Source organism: Lissotriton helveticus, chromosome 9 (assembly GCF_964261635.1).
Source record: "Lissotriton helveticus chromosome 9, aLisHel1.1, whole genome shotgun sequence".
NCBI lineage: Eukaryota > Metazoa > Chordata > Amphibia > Caudata > Salamandridae > Lissotriton > Lissotriton helveticus.
In genome coordinates, this window is record NC_136070.1 from 925729070 (window position 1) to 925751586 (window position 22517).

Consider the following 22517-nt stretch of genomic DNA (forward strand, 5'->3'; position numbering starts at 1 on the left):
TCAGCCCCATTGTCTGTGGCCATCAGGAGGCTGAGTTCTGTCCGTACAAAGTGCGGTTTCAGTCTGTTAGCGTGGAGGACCCGGAGGGGGTTCCGGGAAGATTCCAAGTCGATGAGATAGGTAGCCGGACCCTTGCGCTCGACCACTTTGAAGGGCCCTGTCCACTTGTCTTGTAGGGCGCAGGGTTCGGTGGGGGACATCACCCATACCTGTTGCCCAGGTTCAAATTCGATGGAGGAGGCATTCCGGTCATACCACCTTTTCATGTCCTCTTGACTGGCCTCTAGGTTGGCTTTTGCTAGTTCTCGGAATCGCCGGGTCTGGTTGCGGAGGGTTAGGAGGTAGCGGAAAACATCTGGTGGGTTCTTTAGAGGGGGCATCTCCCAGCCTTCCTTGACTAGGCTGAGCGGCCCCCGCACGGGGTGTCCATATAGCAGTTCAAATGGGCTGAAGCCCAGGGACTTCTGGGGAACCTCTCGATAGGCGAAGAGGAGGCACGGCAGCAGCACATCCCACTGGCGACGGAGGGGCTCTTCCAACCCCCCGATCATCCCTTTGAGCGTGCGGTTGAACCGCTCAACGAGTCCGTTTCCTTGAGGGTGATAGGGGGTCGTGAACCGGTAGGTAACCCCGCACTGTTGCCAGAGAGACTTCATATATTTCGAAATAAAGTTCGTGCCTCTGTCACTGACGACCTCCCGGGGGAAGCCCACCCGGGAGAAGATCCCCATCAGAGCCCGGCCGACTACCGGGGCTGTCACAGTCCGCAGGGGAACAGCCTCCGGGTAGCGGGTGGCGTGGTCCACTAGCACCAGGATGAATCGATGGCCTTGTTTTGTGCGCGGGTCCAGGGGCCCTACGATATCGATTCCGACCCTCTCGAACGGGGTGGTGACCACGGGAAAAGGTTGCAGGGGGGCTTTCAGTTTGCGGCCGCTCTTTCCACTGGCTTGGCACGTGGGGCAAGATCGGCAATGCTGGTGTACATTGTCCCTCATTTTGGGCCAGAAGAAGTGGGTCACCAGGCGGCTATAGGTTTTGTCTTGACCCAGGTGTCCTGCCAGGGGGACATCGTGGGCCAGGTTTAGCAGAAAGTCTCTAAAACGGAGGGGTACCACTAGGACTCGGCTGGCCCCCAGCTCCGCGATTCTCTGCTCACTGTACAGCAGATCATTGTCCCAGTAGACCCAGTGAGTTCCGGAGGTATCCCCTGCGCTTTGGGCTAGCGCTTGCTGGCGGAGTCCCTCGAGGGAGGGACAGGTCTTTTGTTCTTGGCGAAATTGTTCTTGCGTGGGCCCCCCCTCTTGAGGCCACTGGTCGGGGTTAGCGAGGTCTGGAGGTTGAGCTGGTTCGGGGGGGACGTCACGGTCGGTGGTTTCGGCGGGGGCGACCGGAGGCGGTGGCGCCGGCCATTCGGGTTCCTCTGGGCGGGGGTTGGCACGGGCGGTCATGGACCGGGTGGTGACGCACGCCCAGTCCGGGACGCCCAACATCCCCAGGTGCTCTTTTCGTTCGACTGCTGCCCATGGAGAGCTTTCCAGGTCATTACCCAGGAGGCAGTCTACGGGGGCATCATCTCGGACCGTCACCTTCAACATGCCGGAGACCCCTCCCCATTCGAAGGGGACGCAGGCCATCCGACACAGACTTTCTGAGTTATCGGCTGAACGTACAGGGCAGAGAATGTTTGGTAAGTATTGTTCGGGGGTCACCAGGTGACAGCGGACGGCTGTTACACTGGCCCCAGTGTCACGAAGGGCTTCAGCCCGGCGTCCATTGATGCCCACCCATTGGCTGTACTTCTGGGTATTAGCGGGTAGGGGGACCCGCGGGACCATGTCTCTCCCCCCTAGGCAGGCGAGAGCCATGGCGGCTGGCTCCCATTCTTGGTGTTCCTGTTCATATTCTTCTTGTTCCTCTGAGATCTGTTCCTCCCCCAGAGCAGCAGCGGCTACTTGGCGGGGTCTTGGGCTCTGGTACTGGGGGCAGTTTGGGTCGTTTGCATAGTGTCCGACTCGTTGGCATCGATGGCAGGTAACATTGGCTCGATATCCCGGTCGCGCTGGGGTGCTGCCCCGGTTGGCCGGGGGGGTGGTGCTGGTAGTGGGGGTGACCGGAGCGTTGCTTCTTCCGCGTCCTTGGCCTCCTCCTCCTCGGGGACGGTGCTGACCATTGTTGTTCCGGTTCTGTTCGTAGGACCCATTTCGACCCACTCTGGTGATCTCCCACCGGTCAGCTTCGGCTGCGAGCTGCCGGGGATCCGTTAACTTGCTGTCGAGGAGGTGCTGGCGAAGTTCAATGAAGCAATTGTTCGACAGATGCTCCCATACCATAAGATTGAACAGTTGTTCGTAGGTTGTGACCTTGCTTCCTTTGATCCAGCCCTCGAAGGCTCTGCTAAAGTAATTGACATAGTCCACCCAAGTTGTACCCGGGATGCGGGTGCAGTCTCGGAACCTCTGACGGTACATCTCGGGTGTGAGGCCATAGCGGGTGAGGAGTGCAGCTTTCATATGGTCATAGGAGGTCATCTGGTGGTCCGGGAGTTGCAGCAGGGCGTCGCGGCCCTCATTGAGGAATCTCCCCCACAGACCGGCCCCCCAATCGCTTCTATCGATCCGGTTTGCAGTCATAGCGATTTCATAGGCCTTAAACCATTGCTGGATGTCGTCCTCTCGGAAGTATTCTCGAACGACATCCTTGGGGATGTGTACCTTCTTCTCTGTTGCCCCTGGAGTGTGGGGTTGCTCGGACACCCCTGCTTCTTTATTCTGTTTGCGTAGGTCGATTTCAGCTAGTTTCCGCTCATGTTCATATGCCAGTTTCTTTTCCTCGAGCTCCCTTTGTCTCTGTTTCTCCTCTCTTTCTTCTCGGAGACGCAGGTGCTCTAAGTTGATTTTCTGTTCGGCCAACTTCAGTTCAACGTCCATTTTGAGCCGGGCCATTTCTAGCTCGTGTAGTCGGGTTCTTTCTCGTTCCTGGATCTCGTCTGGCGAGAGACCCGTTCTTCGCTCTTCAGGGGCCATGGGGGTTTGTGCTGCGATGTTTTGATCGGGGGTTCCGGCAGCCCCGGTTTCTGCCCAAGATTCTAGGGCCTGCTTAAAGTCATCTTTGGTATTTAGTCCGGTGGTAGCGATACCTAATTCGATACAGAACTGTTTAAGTTCACGATGGCTGTACTCGTCCAATTTCTCCATCTGGAATTTCTCCGTTGATCCGCTGTCTTTAGTTGACATCGTGATTCGCCGTGGGGTGAGCTACTCTCTGTACGGTTTATGCGGTGATTCGGATCGCGCCGCTGGCCACCAATGTTAGACGGACCGGGAGGGTCGGCCGAGGATAAGGGGAGAGGTCTCCGGGGAGAGCCGTCTCCAGTGAATCGTACAGACAAGTAACTTCCCCCCCACAGACGGACACCACACAAGGATAAAGTTCAACGATACTTTATAGGCAATTCTTCAAGTACGGTAGAATGGTACAAGGAGGTCTGGACTCAGGGGTCCCCTCTATTCTGGTCTCTGTTTGGGAAAAGGGTAGCGGGACAGTCTTGTTACCAAAAAGATGGAAATAGCTCTCAATCCTCGAGCTCGGTGGTGTAGATGAACGGGCCGCGGCGGAGCCAGCAGGTCCCGAGATGGATGAAGGAAGACGACGGTCCGCGGCAGAGCCAGCAGGTCCCGATGAAGGTGGTGGTTACAAACGGTCCGCGGCCACGCCAGCAGGTCCCGACGACGATGAAGGATAGGGTGGTTCCCAAAGCCGCGGCAGCGCCAGCAGGCAAGACGAGGGTGCACAAGACAGAGCTACGGCAGCGCCAGTAGTCCGTCAAGGATGAGTTCTTCTTTGCGTCTCTCGACTCCAAGATACAACTGCCGTCCTGCTCTGCAGCTGCCCCAGTTATAGGGCTGGTGTGCTTTGATGTCCGGACCCTCGCACTTGGAGGTCGGGAGGTCCGGGATGAGGGAGTCCAGACACCCAGCAGGGGGGTGGAGCCAGCGCCCGGGGAGGCGATGGGCGAGCGGCACTTGGCGGGGGAGAGCCATCGACACCTCTTGCTCCCATTGACTGACCAAGTAGCCCGCTCACCTCCTGGGTGGATGTTGGTGCCGGAATGTCTGAGGCCTGGCCAGGCCCAGGGTTGAGGTCGATCGGGGGCCAGGCGGCCTCGTGGTGGAGTGTCCAAGATGGCGCCCAGGATGGGCGCGCAGGCCGGTAGTGGGTCGGCCTACGCGGTCAACAGGTTCGAGTGTAGGGGTCCCTGCGGGGACGGTGGACGTGCAATGGTGGTGTGTGGTACTTGCGTGGCTGGGCTCGGGCCTGGTTGGACCGGGGGAGAGCGGCCCTTCATGTGGCCTGTCCAACACTACCCATATTGTATATCCACAAAGCTGGGAGAATGCGAAGGAGAGTTCATCGATGTCTTGTATTATCCAGGAGCTGCAATAATGGCTCTCTTTCCACATGTTTTCTCATAAAACCCCCACAAGTCTCAGCCAAGGAGTTTATCAAGGAATACTTTCTTATTGATCTGGAGAGCGTACTTTCTGTTTGCCATTGACCCTTTAAAGAGCCTTTTCCACAAAAACCTTCACTCTATTTTCAAACAAATCTCTGACGTACTCTGCCTAGGGCCCTGTGATGAGCTCTCCTCTTGAGAGAAGTGGACGGCGACTCTGACTTAGGACTAGGAGGGGGACTGGTGAGTTGGGTAATGAAGTGCATGCTTCTCCATGGCCTGTTAATAACAAGAATTGGCAAAGCGAGAGCTACTGACTTTGGCAATGTGTTTTAGCCATTATGTACACTACTGTGGCAGCTGTTCAGCATAGCGGAACGTTCGTGACGTGGTTTGGGGGGTAGATTGGAGTGGGGTAGATTGAGGTTGAGTGGAATGAAGTAGATTGGGGTAGAGTGGAGTGGTGTAGATTGGGGGTAGAGTAGAGTGGGGTAGTTTGGGGTTGGTTGGAGTGGAGAAGTTAGGTAGATTAGCATGGTGGAGTGGGGTAGATTGGGTTGGAGTAGGGTAGATTGGATTGGAGTAGATTGTGGTAGATTAGATTTGGGAATATTAGAGTGGGGTAGATAGGAGTAGGGTAGATCAGGGCAAAATGGAGTGAGGCGTGGTAGATTGGGGAAGAGTGGGTGGATTGGGTAGATTGGGGTGGTGTGGGGTAGAGTGGAGTTGGGCAGATTGGAGTAAAGTGGGGTAGATTGGAGTAGGGTAGATTGGGTGAATTATATTAGGGTAGAATGGAATGGAGTGGAGGTAGATTGGGGTTTGTTTGGAGTGGGTTAGATTGGGGCGGAGTGGAGTGTGATAGAATGAGGAGTGTAGTTTAGTGGGAATGAGTGGAGTGTAGTGGGGTAAATTAGGGTGGAGTGGGGTGGACTGGGTGGATTAAGGTAGATTGAATTGGAATGGGCTAGATTCAGATAAAGTCTGGTTTCTCTTGCTGACCATTGTTCCTGCATTCATAGAAGGAATCCTACCTCCTGAATATTGATGAGACAGAACAGTATTTCTGGTAATCTCTGTGACCAGGGCCTCTGAACTGTTCCTTACTGATATATCCAGCACAATGCAATGAAGAAAACTGGACTGCAGACACTACATAAATATAGCTCTGCTGTGTGGTGTGGCGTGGCTCATAAACCATTTGGCCCATTCACTCACTAGTTCCCAGTTTGCTTGGCCTTTCTAGAAAGTCCAGTGTTTGACGTTACTCTCCTTTACACAGTAACAGAAGTATTAAATTGTTCTCGTTAGGGATGTAGTTTTTCTTTGTTCAACTTTTAAGAAGTCCTATAGTGGAAGTCCATCTCCAAAGTGTGAGTTGTTCATATGTTTATTAAATAAAGGTAGTAGAACTGAGATAGCACACTTGTTTTAAGCACTTCCATTGTGCAATAATGTTTTCGTGTTGATAACACTGACATTGATATCCTTTTTGAGTCGAAGTCACCTGGTTTGCTAAAGACATTCAGAAAGCTAACCTGGAATGCATTCCGCTCATTGCTTAACAATGGCTTTGTGGTATGTAACTCAAGTTTTCTGGCTATTTGCTGGCTTTATTTGCTTTAGGCGGTCCCACTAGAGTTTGTCCCTCTCGTTTCTCAAACCTTGTTTACTGTATTCTTCCACAAACTCGCTTTCTCTACATAGACCAATAAATATAGGGGCATATTAGCAAGGGCACAATATTTTAATCGTCCTATCAGCAAGCTGTCGCTAACAGCTGTTAGAGACAGCTTTCTGGCAGAAGCGACCGTTTGGGGGGCGCTTTGCATGTCAGCGATATTTATTGCTAATGACATGCAAAGTATGCGTTCTCGGCCAGAAGACCACGGAAACAGCCGCTAACAGACCTAGGCCTAGATGTAGGTGATAGCAAATTACCGAATGGTAAATACCGAATTTTACCGATTCGGTATTTACTAATCGGTAATTGCTATGTAGGTTAAAAATTCAGTAAAAATACCAAATCGGTAAGATTCGGTAATTACCGATTCGGTAATTACCGAATCAGTATTTGCCATTAAAGCCTTGAAGCCCATAGGATTCAATAGCAAATACCTATTCGGTAAAATTACCGATTTTACAAGGGGGACAGGGTGTCACTTTGACACCCTGTTGCACCCCTGTTACTGGCTTGTGTGCCATGTGACACACAGACATGCCCTTAGGGCATGTCTGTGTGCCACATGGCACAGGTGTACATGCACAGATGTGCATGTACACTGGAATTTGTTATTTACCATGTAATAGTATTACATGGTAAATAACGAATCGGTAATGGCCTGTGGCACTGTTTTCAGTGCCACCTACATCTGTATTTACCGATTCAGTAAATTTACCGATTCGGTATTTTACAGAATCGGTAAATTTACCGAATCAGTAAATATACTGAATCTGTACATTAAGCCTACCGTAATTGGTGACCTAATGCCTATTAGCAATGAGGCCCCGGTTAGCGATGAAAAAAGTTGCGCTAACCGGGGTTATCACAGGAATTGTTACACCTACTAAAATCCTGACTTAGCCATTATCCTTAATGGGAGGTGGATTCTAAGGCTGAATCCTCCCCTGCCTATTAGCAAGCTTTACGTTAGCGATAAATGTTTTATCGCTGTCTTACTTGTGTTTTTGGTGGATTTTGCAGCTATCACTGGATCTTTTATCGCATTGGAGAGAAACATTGGTAATAACGCGCTATCTCCGCGATAGGATCCAGCGATAGACGGCGATAAAAAAATATGCGCTAAGCGCGATTTGCGATATTTATCGCACGCCCTTGCTAAAATGCCCCACAGTTCTTATCTTGTCACATTTTCTGTGCATTCAAAAAGAGAGGTCAAATTACTTTAACTGAATTTGAAAGGTGTAAAATGTGATAAAGATGCACTTTCAGACAGCGATATTGGGGTGATTACAAAGGTACATGGGATTGCTACCTGGTCTTCCCTGTGGTGCTCTGGTGGCACAGACCTCAATAAAGGAGACGGACAAAGTGATGCATGTAACTGTGGTCTCGGAACTGACCACACCAGTTACTGGGTTCATTTTTATTGACTTGCTGACACACACGTCAGGCCAAACCAAAGACACTTACGCTCTCAGGGGGGCACTCCCATTCCCCCTTCCTCTGGCATCCCACATGGTGCTGCCGAATACTGATGCAACACTACATTCCTCCTTTACCCTAGGATTGAACAACAGCAATGCAGCATATCAACAAAAAACAATATAGAGTCAATTTAGGACCTGCAGAATGACAGGAGCACCTGTGGGATCTCCGGGCCGGCATGACAGACCACATATTCTAAATCAGTCAAAAAGACAGTATTATGCTGGTATGGCCCTGGGTTGGACCTTAGGTGGTACTGCCCTCGGGCATTTCTCGCACAGGATTCTGGGGCAGACCTTTTGTTATCAGGGGTCTGGCTTGACTCATTTGACATTGGATCCAAGGGTGGCGATGGCACAGCCAGCCAGAGCTGAGGCGCCCTCTCAGATACTAAGGTATCAGTAGTGATTCGGTCCTTTGCTTCCTCACAGTCAGACATGCCATCCCTGTGCATATGTCCAACAGGTAACCTTCAACTAGATCATCAGCTAGAAGACCAGGTGCTTTTTTGAACTGAGAGATGTTTCTGGTGACTATCCCTGCCCCTTTTATGGCAGACACCATGGTCCCCTTGATCTCAGTAATGGTCCATGTGTCAGCTTCAAATGGGAAGGCAGAATTTTCCGCCTAGTTGGCGATCTTTGACGAGTGCCCTATCTCCAACATGGAGGGTGCTTTGCTTAGCCCACCGTTGTTGTGAAGCACATTCATTGTTTCATGTTCTAGAGTTAGAGCAGTGTGGGGATTCAGCTGGTCAGCCCACAGAGGATGGTGGTGGATAATGTCATTCAGTGTTCGTCCAAAATATAGCTGGTGGTGGAGTGAAGTGTGAGCCAGTACTTATGCAGGAAGTTGTATATGGCACACTCAACATTGTTGGCTGCTGCCACAGCAATATGGATAACTTTCGTTAGGGCCCTCACACAAAGTTCCACCTTCTCTTTGGCTTGGGGCCATTAGGGTGTTATGCAACAGTGTTTTGTTTTCCAAGAGCATAGGTACTCGGCCTACTCATGTCCATCAAAGGGGGGCCATTGTCAGTGTGGATTTCCTCAAACAACTATGGGTGGCCATCATTTTCTCAATCTTCGGGTTGACTTAGTTCGTCAAGGTGGTTGGAACTATTTCAATCTCCGGATATTGACATAAGTGATCTACCTCAATGAGCATATGGTTGCCATCAGGGAGATTCTCAAAGTCCGCACTGACTCATGGCCAAAAAGCAGTAGGGCATTCTTCCATGATGACTGGTGCCAGAGATTCTGGTTGACTGGTGGCTTGGCAGGCAGGGCAACTTCTGACAACCTTTTTCACTTCTTGATCGAAGCCCGGAAACCAAACTTTGCTTCCTAGCCTGTTTTTGGATTTGACTATGCCCTGGTGTGCTCCATGCGCTAGGAGAACAGTTCTTTTCCTCAGAATGTCAGGAAGAACAGTGTGTGAGCTGCACATAAGTCAGCGTTCTTCGGTGATGGACAGCTCTTGTCGGACATGGTGTAGTCTATCACAAAAAGGAGCTCAGAGGGAAAAGAAAGAACAGGGTTGCCCTCCACTCAGAAAACTTCAACATCCACAAAACCCTGTCTTATGGGCGTAAATTATGTCAGTATGCCTTGCAACAGATCAGTCTCATGTCAGTGATCACTGTTGCACTCCCCTATCCACTATCATTTTTTGGGGTATCTTACTGCAATACGTCCGATATCTTAGAGAATTATTAAAAAAGGTATATTGGCCAACGTCTCTTGACAGTCACATAGAACAACACAGAATGTCTGAAACCTTAATCTACACAGTGCATCCACCAAATTAAATTGGAATTTAGCAGAAAAAATGTTGCAGACGACGCGCTCCGCGAGCAAACTTACGATTGATGATCACAATCGTACTGGCCAAGTTTGCATTAAGAAAAAATTACTTTAGGAGGATTGCATAATGCTCACTTCCCTCTGCAGCTGGTATGAGTGAGGTGGGCTGCCAGAGGTCGACATAGAACGAAGTGTCCAACAGTGGTGTCCAAGGTGTGTAGCCCTGACGAATTTGCCGAAACTATTGAGGCAGAGAAACATGTTGGCGATAGGTAATGGTATGCGATGGTAGCTACCAGCCTTTTTAATTCAACAGATCACGCCTGATAATTAGGAATAAAGTTGCGAAGAGGTGTGCCTGTTGATTTTAACCACATTCTTTTGTCACGAGGAGAGTTATAGGTTCTGCCATCACGCACTTTTCATTTCTTGGTTTTTTGTTTGGACATATTCTTGTTTCTCTTTTTTTAACTGAATGACGACCAGTGATGAGAAAAGGGGCCCAGTCTGGTGAGTTCTTGCCAGTTACCCCGAGGGTGGTGTTCCCGTGAGGTGTCATTCTGTTCGCCACACATTTTTTGCAGAAATGCTTTTTCTGCTAAATTCCAATTTCATTTGGTGGATGCACTGTGTAGATTAAGGTTTCAGACATTCTGTGTTGTTCAATGTGACTGTCAAGAGATATTGGCCAATATACCTTTTTTAATAATTCTCTAAGATATCGGACGTATTGCAGTAAGATACCTCCAAAAAAATGATAGTGGATAGGGGAGTGCAACAGTAATCACTGACATGAGACTGATCTGTTGCAAGGCATACCGACATAATTTACGCCCATAAGACAGGGTGTTGTGGTTGTTGACGGACATGGTGTAGTGACTGGAGAGTTGACTTGGCTTCTTCTGTACGATATGCAGCTGGGCGACAAGGGTTGTAATAGCCGACAGTGTACCTTTGGTCTTTCTGAGCCTTGTTCTTGTTCTTTTCCCCACACCCATGGGCTGGTGGACTTGGTTAGCTTTTGGAGGGGGCCTGTGATATCTGATAAGTTCTTCATGAAGCATCGGCAGTATGCCACCACGCCCAGAAAACTGTGGACACCTGACACGGATAAGGTAGTGGGGCGTCCCGAATGTCTTTCACTCAATGATGACCTATACCTCACTTCAGAGAACTGGTATCAAAAGAAACTGATGTTTTTTCTAAGGATTCACACATCTCTCTGTGGAGAGTCAAGATGTGCTATTTCAGCCTGGTAAACACCACCCAGAGACGAATAAGGTAGCTTTCCAATGTTGGGGCATTCACTAAAATATCATCACTCACATTCAGTACACATGGGATTCCACTCAGACCTTCTTAAATCATGTGCTTAAAAACTTTGACTGCGCTGGAGATGCAGAAGTTCAGCTGGGTGTATATCCAGAGGCAGGCATATGTGGAGAAAGTAGTTATGAGCCGAGAGTCTGGATGGAGTGGTATCTGGTGATAGCTAGATCGAAAGTTAATCTTCGAAAACCACTTCAACCCAGAAAGTTTCCCAATGATGTTATCGATGGTTGGTGTCAGATGATGTTCACATTTGATGGTCGGATTGGGTATCCTCATATCAACGCAGATGAGTACTGTCTCGGGTTGCTTTGGTTTCTTTGCAACTACAATATGAGAAACCAAGTAGGGCCTCTTACCTTTTTGATGATGTCTGCTTTGTTCCAGAAGTCTTACCTCTCTCTCACCTTTGGGGCGAAGATGGAAGGCGATTCATCAGTGTTGAAGCACCACAAAAGCAACACATTTGGCAATATGCAGACAGACAATCTTACCCACCAGGCATCCAGTGCTAAGGAAAAAGAGGGCGAAGTCTTGCATCAGCTTGTCAAGATCACTGGCATGCACACAGAAGGTAATTTGCACCAAGCTCAGCTCATGGGTGGTGTGGCAGCTGAGGAAGAAACCACTTCCCTCCTGGGACACACAGATGTTGGCCTTCAATGCATGTGGAGTCATGAGTGATCTCTGCGTGGAACATTACTTCCAACCGTAAAGCTGAGTGGTTGCTGAATGCATATACTTGGATCCTAGTGGTGGGCAGGACTGGGGGTTCGATAGGCTGCAGTAGATTTCAGCAGCTATAAGGTTGATGGAGGACCCTGTGTCTATGACGGCGGAGACAGGTTGGCCTTGAATGTCAACGAGACATGTGGGATTCATTTGGTGTGTGTTGCGATGTTGGTCAATCGCCCTTACAACATGAACTACCTCTTGTTCATCATCGTCCATATCGTTTTTGGCTAGCACAATGGGGTGTGTCTCAACAGTACTGACCGATTTCTTTGGATCTGTTGGCGGCTCCTCAGGGTGAAGCGGCACACTTTGGAGAAATGATTGAGCTTGCCGCAGACGCTACCTGTCTTTCCTTGTGCTGGGCAGTCACCTCTGTCGGGGTATGAGCCTCTGCACCATCTGCACAGCGGGCTGTTGCTCTCAGGTTGGGTGACGCTGGTTTCGTTTAGCAAACTTCCTTCGTATCACATTGATGGGTTCTTCTTTGACGGAGGACATGTGGGCTGTGTAGGGAAATGGGTTTCTGTTGTAGTAACGCCCCACACACACTTTTTACCAAATTTATGATGCACTTTGACTGAATGTGCCCTGGGTCCCTGAAAATCAGGTTCCCAGGGCCTGTGTTCTTTCTCAAACTGTACCTTTGTTTCCACAATTGGCACACCTCTGGCCCACATGTCAGTCTTTTGTAAAAGGTACTGTACCAAGGGCCTTGTGACCAGAAAGGGTCTCTATGGGCTGCAGCATGAATTGTGCCACCCTCAGATATCCCTCACCTAACACATACACACTGCCATTTCAGATTGCGTGTTTTGGTGCAGACAAAACTTAAAAGTCAACATGGCACACACTCCTGTGGCATAGGTAAGTCACCAGTCTAGCAGGCCACATTGCCCTAATGTAGGGTGCACTATACCACAGGTAAGGGCACAGCTGCATGAGCAACATGTCCCTTCAGTATCAAAGTCCATTCTTAGACATTGTAAGTGCAGTGAAGCCATATAGAGTACATGGGCTGGGAATTTGTCATTACGAGCTCCACTGCTCCATGATGGCTTTACTGAATGCTAAGAAGTTTGATATCAAATTTCTCAGCACAATAAACTCAAACTGATGCCCATATTTGGGTTATTGCAAAATGCACTCAGAGGCCATCTTAGTGATGCCCTCTGAAAAACGACCAACCCACTAGTGTGCAGTTGACTGGTCTGCAGCAGCCTGCCAAACACAGACATGTTTCTGACCCCCTTAGGTGAGAGCCCTTGTGCTCTTGTGGGTCAGTAACAAAGGCTGCTTGGGGTGGAAGAGCTTCACACCTACCCCCAAGGAAATACAGCATTCAGGGTGGTGAGACTCAAAGGCTTCCTGCCCTTTGATATGCTAGCCAGGGTCTCTCCAGCTAGTGGAGATGCCCGCCCCCTTGACCAAGCCCCACTTTTGGCAGCAAGGTCCGCAGGGAAAATTAGTAGTCAGGAGAGGTGGATCCCCTCTCTGCCAGGACCACCCCTAAGGTGCCATGGACCAAGATGATCCCCTCCTTAGGAAATACTCCATCTTGAATTGAAGGATTCTATCCAATCAGGCTAGGGTATGTCCTCTCCCCAAAGGGAGGGGATATACAAAGGGTCTAGTCACCCTGAAAGGCATGGAGCCCACTGGCTACCAGCTGCCAGTACCTCTAACACCCTAAATTCAGTATTTAGGGGCACCCTGAACCTTAATCCTCAAATTCCTGCAACCTACGAAGTTGCAGGACAAAAATAGATGCTATGCAGCAAAGCTTGAAGACGATAACTGACTTGGCCCAGTGCTCCGAGCCTGTCTCCAGCTCGAAGATCCTGCAGAGAAGACGACACCTGTCCTGTGGCCAGTGACTTCCAAGAACCCCGGAAAGAATGCCACTCTTCAACAAAGACCAGATCTCCTGAGGACAGTGGCATTGTCCAGAAAACTCCAACTTCAAGAACTCCGGATCCAGGCCATCTGCAACCACTGCCCACTCTGCACCTGACTCCCATGGCCCAAGTCCCCCCCCCCCAGTTATTTATTTATTTATTAATTTCAAAAACCTTTTTTGAGGTATTGTACGGTACATCAGTGCAATACACCTTCAGCAAAGCAGTAAGCATTGTTGCATCAATATTGGGCCACCTTCCCGTAGCAATATCATCGTAAGAATAACTCCCCCCCTTACACCCTGGATCCCCGATGGCAAGGTGAGTCCTTGCAGCATTGGCGGTGACATAATCAGAAGGAAATGGTAACATACAGTGCAGATAATGACACTTCTTTATGCAAGCGGAGATAGCTTATACAGTCCACAAGAGCACTCCCTCCAACTCTTATAACTCTCTGTAGTATTGACAGTCCAGTCTCATCGTATAGTGGCTTCTGAAGTATTTCTACAAGTGATTCTTGCTGCCCACCCAGCAACAAGACATTGCAAACTCCTACGTAGCCCTGTTGATGGAAGTCTAGGGGGGCTCCCCCCAGGTATGACATTGTTTTCCGCCTCTGCGGTGGTTCCCTCCCTTTCCGTATCAGCTGTGTTGTCTAGTGCTAACAGGTAAGTAGTAAGTGGGCTCCAAATATCTTTTGGGCGGGATTTCACAGGTAATATGTCTGCGTAGAAACCCAGATTATCCTGCCATGTAGTCATTTCAAGGATCCAGCATTTAAATTTGGGCGCACGCCCTCTTCCCCATCGGCAAGCCACCTGTTGTTTCGCCAAGAGCAAGGCCATAGCTAAAAAAAAATTGTGTGGAGTGTTGATATCTTGGGATAGTCCTAGGAGGCCTACGAGTGGACAAGGGTCTAGTTGGGTTCCTAACACGGTTGATAGCTCCTCAAATGTGTGCATCCAGAAGGTTGCTACCTGGGGGCAGCTCCACGCCAGATGAAGAAAGGCAGCTCTCTCCCTGCCGCATCTAATGCACCTGTCGTCTTCCCTAAGATGGAATCTGTGTAATCTGTTGGGAGAGTACAGCATCGGAGATTCCAATTTACGGGCTATGCGCTGCCACACCACTATTGTACAGTCCACTGTGGAGGGGTCACGTCCGTGCTCACTTACGGGCGTAAAGAGGTAGGCCGATGGGGGCGTTGGCGCCATGTAGCCATCCTCGACTGCCAGGTGTGGCATATAGGGCGGTGGGTGGAACCAGTACATCGCGAAGTGGGCCTGTGCGCAATAATAGTAGTATTCAAAGTTAGGCACATCATACCCTCCTTGATGATAGGGTAGCATCATAGTATGCAGGCTGAAGCGCTGCTGTTTCCCACCCCATATAAGCCTTGTGAGTTGTGTCTTGAGCATTCTAAAAAAAAAAGGACCCTGGGTGGTACGGTATATTAATAAAAAGGTACAACAGTTTGGGCAGCAATACCATGTTGATTAATGAAATCCTCCCTGCCATAGAGATGGGCAAGCGCAGCCATTTAGTGATGGAATCAGTAATTTTGTCTATGGTTGTTCCGTAATTACCTCTCAACAGGGCGCTCCTATCCCTAGAGATGTTTATGCCTAGGTATTTGAGTTCTTCCAATTCCTAAAGCAATGGATAATCTAGCTGATTCGGCTGGGTGTTATCTGTTAAGGGAAAAATTGCAGACTTAGACCAATTAATTTTAATTCCAGATATGACCCCAAATTTGGTGATTTCCCTGAGGATGGGGTTCAGATTTTCCTGGGGTTCGCAGACATAGAAGGTCATATCGTTCGCATATAGGGAAATAAGCAACTTTCTGGCCGGGTAGATCAGTGCTTTGTCATTGTGATGCTGGCGCAGCTTTGCAGCAAGAGTCTCGATGGCCAGGGCAAACAGGATGGGGGACAGGGGGCAGCCCTGGCGTGTTCCTCTGGAAATGGGGAAGGGAGAGGATCTGTCTCCATTTAACAGCACTGACGCCACCGGGCGGAAGTAGAGCAACTGTATCCATTGAAGGAAGAAGGTAGGCATTCCCATGCGGCCCAATATGCCCATCAGGTAATCCCACTCTAGGGAATCAAACTCTTTGGTAGCGTCAAGAAAGACCGCCACCGCAGCACATTGTGGGTCAATATCTTGCAATACTGCAGCTAGGGTCCTGAGGTTATGCGCAGTGGCGCGGTTCGGAATGAACCCCGCTTGATCAGGTAACACAAGTTTTTGCATCAGCAAGTTGAGTCTGGTCGCCAGTACTTTTGCGAGTATTTTCATATCACAGTTTAGTAAAAAGACAGGGGCCGGTATGAGTCACAGCTTATTGGGGACTACCCTGGTTTGAGTAGCGAGGTGAGCAAGGCCTCACGCATAGACTCCAGAAGACACCCCTCCTCTTGTGCCGCATAGTAGACATCCCTAAGAATAGGGGCTAGTATGGGGCATATACTTTGTAAAATTCAATCGGTAGCACGTCCAATCCCGGGGTCCGCCCGGACTTCATTTGCATGATGGCTTCCGTTATTTCATCTAGCTCAAGGTTGTGATCTAGAAACTTACGCTGTGTGTCCCCTAACCACACCAAGGCTTTGTCATCTAAATACGTCGACAGCTCCAATGGGGCCCCTCTCCGGGAAGAGTATAGTGTGCTATAAAAAACTTTGAATGCGTTGAGCTGGTCAGGGAGATTCCTGTGGAGGTTGCCCTGCGCATCTTGTATTGTCATAACATAGTTGGAAAATCTGGGGGCCTTAACCGCTGCCGCCAGGGCTTTACCTGGCCGGTCACCCTCACCATATATCCTTGCGATATATGCTTGCCACAGAACTTGCTCTCTTTGTCAGCTAGGACTTCGTATTCCGTCAGGGCTTCGCGCATTTTAGCCTTAATGGTGTGATCGTTGGGTTTCATGGTAACGTCCATTTCAAGCTGTCTGGGTGTCTTTTCAAGTTTGCTAAGATCGTTGCGTAGTGTCTTGAGCACACCCCCACCTTTGGATATGCACCACCCTCGAGCCATGACCTTGAAGGCTTCCCACATTGTGGTAACACTAGCAACTGAGTGTATGTTACGTTAAAAAAAGTCCTGAATGTCTGGTTCTAGCTCGGCCTTAAAGGCTGCATCTTGCAAGTGCAGGGGATTGATGCGCCAGTTCCTATATGGTGACTGTTGCATTGGGATCTGCAGTTCTATCATGACTGGCGAATGGTCAGAGTGTGTGCGGGCTAAGTGCAACGCGCGTATTAGCCAGTGTGCCATTCCTGCCGAAAAGAATATGTAATCTAGTCTAGCTCATGACGAGTGGACCGACGAGAAGTGAGTGCCCTCCCTCCCAGCGGGGTGTGCTTGCCTCCAGAGTCTATTAGACGGTTGTCCACTATGAGGTCTTGCAGTATCCTACTGGAATTAGTATAGTGGGTATGAGAGGAATTGGATCTATCTAGTCGGGGTTGCATCGTCGTATTGAATTCCCCATCCCATACCACGTAGGCGGTACCTACCTCCTGAATCTTGGCCCATAATTGCAGGAGTGTGTGAGGGTCGTCTATGTTCGGGTCATAGTAGTTGGCAAAAGTCACATCGTATGAGCTGAGTCTTCCCCGGAGGAGGCAGTAGCGTCCACCCGCATCAACTTCTGTCCCTCCCGGCACGAATGCCACCCCTTTTCTGACTAAGATCGTGACTCCCCGGGTGTATGCAGAATAGGATGCAAAGGCGCGATGCGACGCCCACCTTGAAGCAAACAGGGGCGAAGTTTCAGGGCCTAGGTGCGTTTCCTGTATCATGGCTACTGCAATATGGTGGCGGTCTAAATATCCCAACACTTGCCTCTTCTTACTCGGGTTGTTCAGCCCTCGCACATTCCATGACAATATCTTAACAGTATGTTTGTCTCGTGTACTATCCTCCATCCCCGCAGTCAAAATAACATATATACAATTGCATAATTGTCACCATTAACAAAGGAATACGTATCCATATGACATCTCAGGTACCCTCTCCCCCCACCCACTCCGGCTCCCCCAAGTTGTCAGGTATATATTCCCCCCCCCCCATTGAACAAACCCAATGCAACTCGTACTTCCCAAGTGTAACATGTCAGTGTGGGAAATGCCCCTGTAGGGTAACACTAGGGGCACACGACCCACCCTCTGCCTTCCATACTTTCACCCGCATCTGGTACCGTCTTGCCAAAGACAGACCTGGCGGGATGGGGGCAGATTGTAGAAAGATATGTAGTAAACAGTTACATACATCACCCTTGTAAGTCAGGACTGCGGTGGTAGAATGGCCCGAGGGCCTGTAGGTTTGGGTACAATGGTAGGCCCTTCAGTCCTGGTCCAGTAGTGGAGAATGAGGTCCAGAGCAGCCCCGCGCTCCAAATTCTGCTGACGCGGCCCTGCGATGACGCTTGAGATAATCCTCCACATGTTGCGGATTTTGAAAAAAGTGCTGCTTCCATAGATGAGTAATATTCAGTTTTGCTGGGTACAGCATGGCGTAGGGGATCTCCTGCTTTTGAAGTTTCTTCTTTACTGTGGAGAATTTGCGCCGGGCCTCTTGTGCTAATTGGGTGAAATCAGGGAAGAATGCCAGGGTCATGTTTTCATAGTGCACTTGCTTATGCTCACGTGCGAGACGCAGGACCGTATCCCTGTCGCGGTAGTTCAGGAATCGGGCTATCGCCGGTCGTGGCGCAGCTCCCGGAGGAGGACGAGCCGCCAGGGACCTGTGCGCCCGCTCCACCACCAGGTGGTCCGAGAAGGATTCCCTGCCGAACAGGTCCGTTACCAATTTCTCAACGAAATCTTCCATCCGGCCTACTTTGGTGGATTCTGCCAGGCCTAGGATTCGTACGTTGTTTCTTCTGGAGAGCCTCCAAATCCTCATTCTTTTCGGCGATAACACGGAGCAGTTGTTCCATGTGGGTAAGTTGACCTTTACTAGAAGTAGCGCCATCTTCCAGGTCTGCCACCCTGGTTTCGGCCTCCTTGATGCAGTGTTCATGCTGTTTCCATTCTCAAATTCATGGCATCCATTTTGGTGTCTATTGACGTGAGGCTATGTCTCATGCCCAGCAGGAGCGCCTTCCAGTCTTCTTCCACCTCCCCAGTGGCACCGGAGTCCGCGTGCTCCGCAGCTTGCGATTTGGGCGTCTTTCGTGTTTCAAAGGGGATCTTCGATTTTGGTATCTGTGCGCCCCATCTTGATAGAGTCCCGGTTATATTACTGGGGGCGGTGGTTCCCACAGGGGAAGGAGTACAGTGCACAGCTTTCAGCTGTTGTGATGACTGTTGTACTGGTGTTAGAAATTCGGCAGTACTGGTCTGATTGGCGCAGTAGGGCTCTGGGCCCTGCAGGATGAGAGGCTGCGTCCCTGTTGTGGTGGGGCCAGCTGATCACTTATGTCTGGCGCAGAGCCAGGGGTCCCCCCCCGGGCCCCTCGCCACCTGTGCACGGCGCTATCTGCCCCCTCGAGTCTCCGAGCACCAGGGTCCTGGCCAACAGTTCCCCTCGTGTTAGCAGTGGTGCAGGAGAGGGCACTGTCAGGTCTTTCTAGTATGGGGGGCTGACAAAATGATGGATTCTCTTAAGACAAAATGGCGGCCGCACCTTCCCTGCGCTTAAAGTTTCTTCTCAGGAAGCAATGTTTAGCAGTTTGGCCTGGAGGAAGAAGGTTGTTTTCCCCTGCCCGCCTCCGCAGGGTTTTCTGGCACTATCAGGCACCCCGTTTACGACTCACCTGCCTTCCCTCGCTGTGGTGCACACTACCCGGGTCTCCGCCAAGATGACCTCAAAGGCGCGGGCCACCGCTCGCGTTGTCAGTGAATTCCCGGGGGGGAGGTGCTCTGCTGTCCGGAGGCTGAGAGGGCAGGCGAGTGTCACCAACGTCGGTCGCAGCTCGGCGCTCCACTTTCCGCCCGAGTTCTGGCCTCGGGCTGTCCCAGCTGCCACTGCTGCGTTCGCGCCTCCACACAAGTTTCTCGCCGCCCGTTCCCGGCAGCGGCGGTATTTATTCAGCACTCCAGCTATCTTGCCGCACATGAAGGGTACTCCCAGCTGCAGCAGAGATCGGGGCACGCAGCGGTGAGGATAAATTTATTCCTACTTGTACAAGGATGGTATTGATGAATAGTGTTCTACCCGGCTGGGCTGGAAACTCACAGGTGCGTGGCCATCTTGGTCGTGCGCCACCTAGCGCCCAAAAAACCCTCCCATGGCCCAAGTCTGAGTGATTCACCTGCCCACTGTTGTCTCCCCAGCGATCCATACCTCGACTCCATTGGTGGCTGACCTCTCCTGGACCCCACGAAGTCGCCTGCAGCCTCACCAGAAAGGGTCCCACTGACCGCGACTGGCTCCAGGGAAGAAAATTCAACACCAAAAGGCACCCATGCATCCTCAGTTCCCCAACTTTGGGGAGCCCTGTCGATGATGCCCAGGCCTTGTCCAGCATCCCAACGTACCTATCCAGATGGAGTTCATCTACATCCAGCCTCCTGGTCCTAACCTGCAGCCTCTTTGTGTTACCGAGATCCTCCATTTGCTTGCAATGGGCGCCCAACAATGATTTGCACCCAGTATCCAGCCGCCCTTGTGCTGCTGCTGGTGTAGCTTTGGTGCTGCCTTTTGTAGCCCCCCCATGTTTGCCTTAACCCCTGGGGCCTGTGCCCTAAAACTGCAGTTACCTACCTGCAATATACACCTCGGTGCCCCAGGTTTCCATTGACTAACATTGGGCTCAGTGACCTTTGCATCCGGCCTTCCTAGTGCTGTTGGTAATGCAGTCCCTCCCTTAAACTTCCCCAGTGTTGGGCTAAACCCCCGAAGACTGAAAGATTAAGTTGTGTATTTACCTGTTAATGCATATACCTGTTTTCCTTCCATAGGATTGCATTGCATTTCTCCTATTGCATTTAAACTGTCTATATTTTACAACTGATAAGTTATACTGTTTCTGATTGTCAATACAAAAGTATTTTTACTGCTGTAAAGCGTTTTTACTGTCAAGCAAAACAATTCCTACTGCAGCTTGAAAAGTATTATTGCTATGCTTGAAACTGTTTCTTACCTGCAACTGAGTTCCTCTTGATTCTAAAATAAAATAACAAAGTAATAACTTCTTATAGAAAACATTTTGTCTTGGATTCAGTCTTTGAGTGTGTGTAATCATTTCTGGCCTGAGTGTGCATATAAATGCTTAACACAGCCCTCTGATAAGCCTAACTGCTCGATCACACTAATAGAGCTTATAGTATTATCTACTTAAGCCTCTATAAGACTCTGTGCACACTATACCTTACTTTGGTATAGTGTATACAGAGCCAGCTTCCTACAGGCTGCTCATGTTTTTAAAGTTCTTTGGACCGCCCCAGATAGCCCTCTGATAAGCCTAACTGCTCGACCACATTACCACAAATAGAGCTTTAGTGTTATCTACTTAAGCCTCTGGGGATCCAGTGGACTCTGTGCACACTATACCTTACTTTGGCATAGTGTATACAGAGAAAGCTTCCAACAGGCTGCTCGTGCTTTTAAAGTTCCTTGGACCAGCCCAGGGTCAGGATGTCTCTCATAAACATGCTCAACTCTTGCATGACATACTCGCTTAGCTTTTAGGAGGCACACTCCGGTCTGAACTTCACTTTCACCTCATCTTCCACGTGCGGCAGCATGTGCGTGCTCGCTAGTTCTTTCAGGCGGCTGTAGAAAACATCCATGGACTCGTCTAACCACTGCAGCGCTTGGCGGAGGACAAATCTATCATAATCAGGATTATTGTAAAGTTGGGCGGTGATGGCATTCTTCAGTGTCGTGTAGGTGCATGGTGGCCCAGCTTCGACCACAGTCTTAGAGATCATGTGTATGTCTGCACCGCCCAGGTGGAGGAGTAGAGGCCGCTTCCTGTCAGCAGCAGAGTCCACAGCCTAAAAATAAATCTTAAGGCGCTCAACCCACGCCTTCCCTCGAGAGGCCTGTGGTTGGGGGGGCTCGGTGACTGTGAAAGGTTCCAGGGATGAGATGGGGGACGTGGTGGTGTAGCAATGCGGTCTGGAGCTCCTCTGGCACTCTTGGGGCACACAGAGTGCAGGAGGCCCAGTTGGCAATGGACCTGAGAAGACCATGCCTCTGTTGGGTGCACATAGTGGGCAGGGCATGATACCCCTTTCACCAGCAGCACCGAGGGGCACTCAGGGACTGTGACTTGACCAGGTATGAACACAGCAGCCACATGCAGTTACAGGTACCTCGTGTCAACGTGCATGCAGGGTTGTCTCATCCTACTGAAGGGCCGAAGTTGCTGGGTGGAGGGGCCACAGCAGGAGGAAGCATCACCAGTGAAGGCATATGGCCAAGCTTCACCAGGAGCACCACATCCAACCACAGACTTCAGATCTCCAGTCCAGGCGCACCAGGCAGATTCAGGAAACTACCAAGATGACCCAGAGTTCGAACTACAGACCTGCCGAGGCGAGACTGAAAGATTAATCCCTTCTGTCACCTGGATTAAATACCCAGTGTGAGAACTTTTTAGGAATCTTTCCTGACATCTAGGCTTTATTGATATTTGATTTTTTTTTTAAATGAGGAGGGTTAATATGTATGTATGCATTCCAATCTTGTATAGCGCAAAACACTGTCACCAATATTAGTAGAGGAGAAGGTCAAACGCAGAGATGTAGTCCACTGAGAATCCTTTAATATTCACATCTGAGTAGCTCTGTGTAGAGAGGTTATGACGAATTTGTATTAAGATGAGAAAAACGTACATACTAAAATCCATTTGACAGCGTCCGTGCCTTCGCAACACTAGCAGAACCCTGGGAATTAAACACTTTTAGGATCACAGGCCCTGATGTCTCAGATACAGGACCTGGGTACGTGCAGAGGGGAGGTCTCCACTGCGGAAGAGAGAAAAGGAGATACCACTTTTGAGGACGTTATGACGGGTAGCATGGGGTGTTCATTTAGGTTCAATGCTGGGTCATTTTAGCGACAGGGGCTGGAGCTTAGAAAGAATACGATTTTCCTCTCCTTGGCCTGATTGCCCACAGTGATGAGGTATGATGACATGTGGAAAGCTCTCCATTGTGACG